The sequence below is a fragment of the Herpailurus yagouaroundi genome, unplaced genomic scaffold (assembly GCF_014898765.1).
Source record: "Herpailurus yagouaroundi ecotype Mexico unplaced genomic scaffold, PumYag 161, whole genome shotgun sequence".
NCBI classification, from domain to species: Eukaryota; Metazoa; Chordata; class Mammalia; order Carnivora; family Felidae; genus Herpailurus; species Herpailurus yagouaroundi.
Window position 1 is genome coordinate 4,096,702 of NW_024412402.1, and position 7,199 is coordinate 4,103,900.

At 43.4% G+C, this 7,199-nt stretch overlaps 1 protein-coding gene across 5 annotated transcripts in view; it reads left to right on the forward strand.

The window, feature by feature from the left end:
* The first annotated feature begins 4,398 nt into the window (after positions 1-4,398).
* The window catches only part of HOATZ (HOATZ cilia and flagella associated protein), a 27,873-nt gene continuing 25,072 nt past the window's right edge, over positions 4,399-7,199 (forward strand). For 4 of the 5 annotated variants that reach the window (XR_005792853.1, XM_040482938.1, XM_040482941.1 and 1 more), the window contains exon 1: positions 6,416-6,550. The gene's annotated coding sequence lies outside the window, so the exon portion shown is untranslated. Of the gene's footprint in view, positions 4,617-6,415; positions 6,551-7,199 lie in introns of those variants that run through there. The other variant, XM_040482940.1, reaches the window with a different exon arrangement.

Here is a 7,199-nt window from a genome sequence, read left to right on the forward strand (position 1 = left end):
CTTAATGTTATGAATAGAACAGCAGAATAACAATGTACTTAGAGTTCAGAAAGAACAAATAGAAACTAAACATCATGCAACACTTCCTTCAGTTACTTGTTTATGATGACTTTAAACACCTTATTTAAATCACCTCCTATACATAATGACATCTATACCTTCTATTATAATTCATATTCAATCCATGACTATTTACTGACCATCTACTACATATTAGATGCTGCTCAGTGCCATGGGGTTAAAAAAAAATTCAACGTGGGCGCCTGAGTGGCTCAGTCGGTTGAGCATCTGACTTGGGCTCAGGTCATGATGTCACAGTTGGTGGGTTTGAGCCCTGCGTCGGGCTCCGTGCTGACAGCTCAGAGCCTGGAGCCTGCTTCGGATTCTGTGTCTCCCACTCTCTGCCCCTCCCCCACTCACACTCTCTCAAAAATGAATAAATGTTAAAAAAAAATTTTTTTTAATTCAATTTTCTTTTCAAGAGGCTTATAATCTGGAGAAGGAAATCAGATATGTATACAAGTGACTATTTGGATGCAACCTTTTGAGAAATGGGATAGTCAAAAATCACTCCAAGTTTCCAGCATTAGTAACCAAGACAATAATGTTACCACTGCAATAACTGAGTTCAGCAGAAGAGCTGGGGTCAGAAGAACAGTGCTCGGTTCAGATTGAGTGCTCTGTTTTCCATGGCAATTAAACACGCAGGTAGTAATAATGCTCAATGGCAGGATATTAGAATTTAGCAGAAGGTTGAGACTGGGCCAGCCTAAACCAACCTCATATATTTTCTTAATGTTTATTTATTTTTGAGAGAGAGACAAACAGCTTGAGTGGGCAAGGGGTGGAGAGACAGGGAGACACAGAATCTAAAGAAGGCTCCAGGCTCTGAGTTGTCAGCACAATGTCCGACGCAGGGCTTGAACTCACAAACTGAGAGATGGTGACCTGAGCCAAAGTCGGAGGCTTAACTGACTGAGCCACCCGGCCACCCCTAAACCAACCTCATATTTAAGTAGAATAGAAAATGGATGTGGAGGGGCTCAGGTCATGATGTCATGGTTTGGGAGTTCAAGCCCCATGTTGGCTTTTGTGCTGACAGCACAGAGCCTGCTTGGGACTCTCAATCTCCTTCTCTCTCTCAAATTCAATACACAGACCTAAAAAAAATTTTTTTTAAGAAAATGGATGCAGAAATTTAAGAACAAAAAATAGAAATAAAACATCTCTTGCACCGCTTTTATGCCATGTCTACAATTTCCATTACGAGGGGCTCCTAGGTGGCTCTGTCGGTTGACCGTGAGACTCTTGGTTTCAACTCAGGTCACGATTTCATGGTTTCCTGAGTTCAGGCACCGGTTGGGCTCTGGGTTGGCAGCACAGAGCCTGCTGAGGCTTCTCTGTCTCCTCTCTCTGCCCCTCCCTACTCACGCTATCTCTGTCTCTCTCAAAATAAATAAAACCTTAAGCAAATTAAAAGTAAATAAAAATAAAATAGAATTCCCATTATGAGGCATTTAGTCCCTTGACTAGACGTTGTCTTTCAGGATTTCCTTCTGAAAATGTCAAACGAGTTATCCTCGGTACCTTTTGCCTCCCAGCGTCTTCATTTGTCATTGGAAACTGGAGGTTCATCTTGATCTCTCTCCACTTTAGTCACCAGGTCCTGTGCGCTTTCCTTCCCCAAGCCTCTCCCATTCATACCATATTTTCTACATCACTGCATGCCAAGGCCATTAAAATAATTGCCGAAATGGACATTGAGGCTCCTCAGTCTCTTCCTCTTCTAATCCATGCCACTTTATTAATCTCCATAGAACAACACATCAGGTAAGTCATAGCCCCATCGGAAGAGTGAGATTAAAACTCTCTGGCCTGACACCTAAAGTCCCCCGCGATCTATTTCTTACTTACCCACCTCTCTAATCTTATTTCCCCTCTCCCAACTGACCGTGTATGTTATGGTCTCCATGAATTTGATCGTTATGTTTCCTTCATGAGTTGTTCCTGCTACCAAGAACATCCACCTCTGTCTTCTCCCCTTATCTGAGTCTTACTTTTTCTTCAAGACCCAGATTGATCCCTTATTTTCCATATAGCCTTCTCCCTGTCCCCACCTTTGGTGATTTGCTTTTTCTTTTTTCCTACATACTGGCAATAATGACACTTATGTAAATTGTGCAGCCACTATAAAAAACACTATGAAGATTGCTCAAACAAAATAAAAATATCGTATGATTCAGTAATTCCAATTCTGGGTATTTATCTGAAGAAAACAATTAACACTGATTTGAAGAGATAAGTGCACCCCTATGTTTATGGCAGCATTATTTACAACAGCCAAGATATGGAAGGACCCAAGTGTTTATTAATAGATGACTGAATAAAAAAGGTGTGGTGCATATATAGATATGCCATGGAATATTACTCAGCCATATAAAAAAAGAATGAAATCTTACCACTTGTGACAATGTGGATGGACCTAGAGGGCATTATACTAAGTGAAATAAGTCAGACCGAAATACAAATACCATATGATTTCAGTTGTGTGTCAAGATAATTATCTATTATTAATTAAACATTAAAAAATTAAAAATTAATTTTATTTTAAAAAAATTTTTTTTTAACATTTATTTATTTTTGGGACAGAGAGAGACAGAGCATGAACGGGGGAGGGGCAGAGAGAGAGGGAGACACAGAATCGGAAACAGGCTCCAGGCTCTGAGCCATCAGCCCAGAGCCCGACGCGGGGCTCTAACTCACGGACCGCGAGATCGTGACCTGGCCGAAGTCGGACGCTTAACCGACTGCGCCACCCAGGCGCCCCAAAAATTAATTTTAAAAGAACAACGAAGCTTACATTAGTATTAAGAAGTCTTGAAGCATCTATTAATCTAACCATCTTGGTACTTAAGTAATTATATATAATGTAAACATATAAATAATATATGAATAGTATATTGTATATGTTAATATTAATATAATTACTAGACCCTTTCTTAATTAGCTGTGTATATGACCTGTCTATCTCTCCAACTAAACCATAAATCCCTGGACTGCATTCTTTCAAGATGGTTAATAAGAAAAATGTTTGTTCGTACTGTTAAAGCCTTAACAAAGAGCTCAAGCAATTTTAATTACGAAGTCTATTTTTTAGATTGTTTCTGATTTACTAAAAGATAAATTAATTGAACATTTTCATATTGAAAGCAACAGTATTGATTAATCAATAAATATAAATAAGAAGCTAATGAATCTGGGGCACTCTTACTAATGAGAGCCCAAGGAAATGGAATCAGAGGTATGAAATTATAAAAACTCCTGACAGCTCATTTTAGCTGGAAAGAAAATCTCCTGTCATAATTAAACAGATTCATTAATTTTTAGCTCTTCAAAGGCACTAGGTTGACTTCAATCTAGTCTTGCATCAACATATACACTAGTTCTTAATAGAGTAGCGTGAATGGTAATAAGGTAGTCTGACATTTATTGGTCTATATAAAAATCAAAACATGGTGTTATAGTTCCTAAGAGAAAATATGCATTTAGCAAGTGGGTTTAGGAGCGCCTGGGTGGGTCAGTCAGTAAAGCATATGACTTCGGCTCCGGTCCTGATCTCGCGGTTGGTGAGTTCGAGCCCCACATCGGACTTGCTACTCTTAGCACAGAGCCCGCTTCAGATCCTGTCTCTCCCTCTGCTGTTCCCCCGCTTGCACATAGTCTCTCTCTCTCTCTCTCTCAAACAAATGAACATTTGAAAAAAAATGAAAAAATTAAAAAAAAAATCTTTCTAAAATAAGCTGCTAAACTCCAATAAATTTCTAATCAGTCTGATTTTTCACTTCTTCCTCTCTAATGGCATCCTTCAAAAGCTATGGAAGATAGAGTATGTTCAGATGGTGCGTCTGTGTGTGTTAAAAGAAGAAAGTAAGTTTGTCTCCACCTTTTGTAATTCCCAATCCCCATCACTCTAGTCTTTCATCTAGGAGTGGTAAATTTAACCAATGCAAGTTCTCCAAAGCTAAAGCAGAAGGTGTATGTTTTCTATACTCTTCTTGGTTTCCTCCTGATCATTAACTCTCATCGCCTCCCCTTAGCAATCCTTCCCCATCACCCTAATCACCAAAAGCTCAGAAATTCAATAAAACAGTAAACACTCTCCCTGAAAGGTACCTTCCTGGTTTTGTCTAAAACAAATGCAATCTTCTGTTTGGTATTTTAAAACACCACAAGCATTCTTACTTAGATTAAATCATGGGTCTCCCTGGTCTCCAGGCATGCCTAGACATGAACCATAAAGGGAATGAGATCCTTGGAGTTTCTCTAGTAACTACAGGCCAAGTCAACAGCAACCCTAAGAACAAGCATTCTTTAAAAAAAAAAAAAAAAAAAAGACACATTTTTTTCTTGTTATTTTACTTTTTTTAGTTGCACTACCTGCAAAATGAACTGCGTTTAAAAAAAAAAAATCTCTTTCTGGAGACAATGCATCTTGATGACTTTTACATATGTTTTCTTTATTTTTTTTTTTATCATCCTTGAAGAACAGCCCTAAAAATATAGGTTTCAAGGCATCTACTGCAACCAGTGCTTTGGATGGCAGCAATCCAACTCAGGTAAGACATGTTAGATGCAACTAATGATCCTAAAACATCAACCAGGAAGAGGTATTTAATATTGTATTGGGTAAATTGACTCGCAATTTGAAAAAACAGACTGCTTTTATAATTACGTCCTAACCAAAACTTGTAAGTCTGCATGTTGTTAATGGAATGAAAGCTATTTCGCTCCTGCACTTATTTATGCATGTATATTTAACTACAAAATACAAAATTGGCTCTATAGTTATCTTTAGAAAGCTCACAGGTTAATAAGCTCTGATTCCAGCATATTGCCCAGTATGGCTTGGTTTACTGTACGTGTTAAAGAAGTGTGAGGGATTTGTGTAATATGTTCCACAACATTGTGCCTCTCCCAACCATAAGATGAAGGCAAATTATTGTTAGTTATAAATGACCTGTTTTTTGCAATTTAACTTTATAAGTTGATCTTGACAATTAATGTCTTCTGTACCATACATTTGGTACAGTAAAGTTGGTTTCTTACTCTTCACTTTGGCGTTGTCAGAATAAATGATGCGTGTGGCAAAAAATGTGTGTTCGTATTCAAAGATAATGCTGTAATACTGAAAACTCATCATTGGAAAGTTCTTCTGGTGGTTTAATAGTATGAGTTTAGAATTTGTTTTGAATGATCTAGATGAGTTGCTCCTAATTCACGCTATTAGAGGCATCTATGAAACCATTTGCTGGGTTTAGGGAATCAATCTATAGCTGGGAAGTTTTCCTCTGTGGGAAATAATTTAGAACCAAGCATTTGGGGTCAACAGTGAGTGTTCTATACCAGATGCATGAAGACCATACTGGGGGTGGGAAGTAGGGGGCTACTCCCAACTGAGTTTCACTAAACTGAGGTTATCCTCTCCTGACTTATTCATTGAAGGAAAAGAGGGCATGGAGTAAGTAAGACAAGAAGTATTCCTACAGATCTCCCAGAAATCCTCTCGAACTGTCCTTTTTGTCCAGTCTACTCCAAATACACACATAAATACATCTACATGATCACATGTGGAGTTGTGAGAATAAGAAAAATGTAACTGGTCACAAGACATTGTTTCTCCCTGAATATCCAGATTTAGTCTTGCTTGGGGGACCTACTCAAGCCTCAGCTCCTCCATGAAACTTCCCTGACAATTACAGTTCTGATACCCAACCTACCCTCTTCTATTTCTGCCCAGGTTAGTAATTTATTATATACTGCCTTGAGGGATAAACAATGTGCTCACTTTGTGTTACCACCTAGATTATACACATGGAGGGTAGAATAAGTGACCTTAGGTGCTGAATATATACCAGGTAATTAAATAAATATGTGAGCCCCAAGCTTTGATCTAACTAACGAGTTGGCTGACTGGCTATTTGACTAGAAGATCCAACCCTCCACCTCATTGCATGGCCCTCCAAGACTGTAAGAGGAGCCCAAGGAGAAGGCAAGCGTGCGGACGGGATTCTCAAAGGCAGTCGTCCCACAAGCCAGAGGCCACCCAGGCCTATCTCCATCCGGAAAATTAGAGCCTACAATTTGGTACGAGGCCAAGTTGTTTTCTCTGACGGAGATGGGCATGAAAACTGGGTGGGCGTGTGGGGCTTCTTGGGGAGGGGTAGGGGAAAAGGAGCTCTTTGTCCCTCCTGCCCTATCAGGAAGAGAAACTTCTCAGGAATCTGTGCCTCGGTCTCCAGGGCTTCTTCCCCGCAAGGACCCGCCCTCGGCCCCTTCTGGCAGCTTCCGCCCCTCCCCCAACCCACCCCCACCTCGCGCGCGCCCCGCCCCCTCCGCCTCGGGGTTCCAAGGGCGGTTGGCCCGCTACGGCCACGGTCACTCGGCCGTTCGGAGCTGCGGGGCGCACGGGGTTGAGAGAGCCGGCTCTAGGGTTCGGGCTGGGGCCTGAAGAAACGTTTTCTGGGGCGCACCGGACCCGGGAGTGAGGGAGGTGGGAGCCGGCCCCAGAAAGCGTACAGAGAAGGAAGGGAACCTGAGGGGGAGGGCCCCGGGAGGCACGGGGGACCGGCGCGGGGCCTCGGCAGAGGCTGGGATGAAGCCACCTAGGGTTGGGGGGTGCGGGGGCGCGGCCCGCAGGTGCAGGTCCTTTCGGAGCGCTGCCCGCTGGCCCTGCCACGCCAAGTGTGTGCGGGGGCCCGGGCAGGGGCCAGCGCATCCCGCGGGTCGGGCGAGGGTACCCGGGGAGTCCGGGACCCCGCGCCCTGGTCCTCGCGTCCGGGCACCGTCGGGCGTCGCCAGAGGGGAAACGAGGCCCGGACCCCGCTCGGGGCCAAGGCGTGGGCGCCGCCGACCTTCCCCGGAGCTGCAGCCCGCGGGCGCCCGGTGCTCGGTTTGTAGGCAGTGTAATTAGCTGATTGTACTCTGGTGCTCACAATCACTAACTCCACTGCCATCAAAACAAGGCACAGCATCACCCGCCGCCCCGCGGGCCGGAGGACGCCAGCCACCCTCGGCGGCAAGCTGCGGATCCCGAGCGTTAGGAGAAAGCTGCGCTTCGAGACTCGATGCGTCAGCATTTGCGGGGCACAGCGCTGCTCGCGGAGCACATGGTCGGCTCTCGGGGGGGGGGGGGGGGGGGG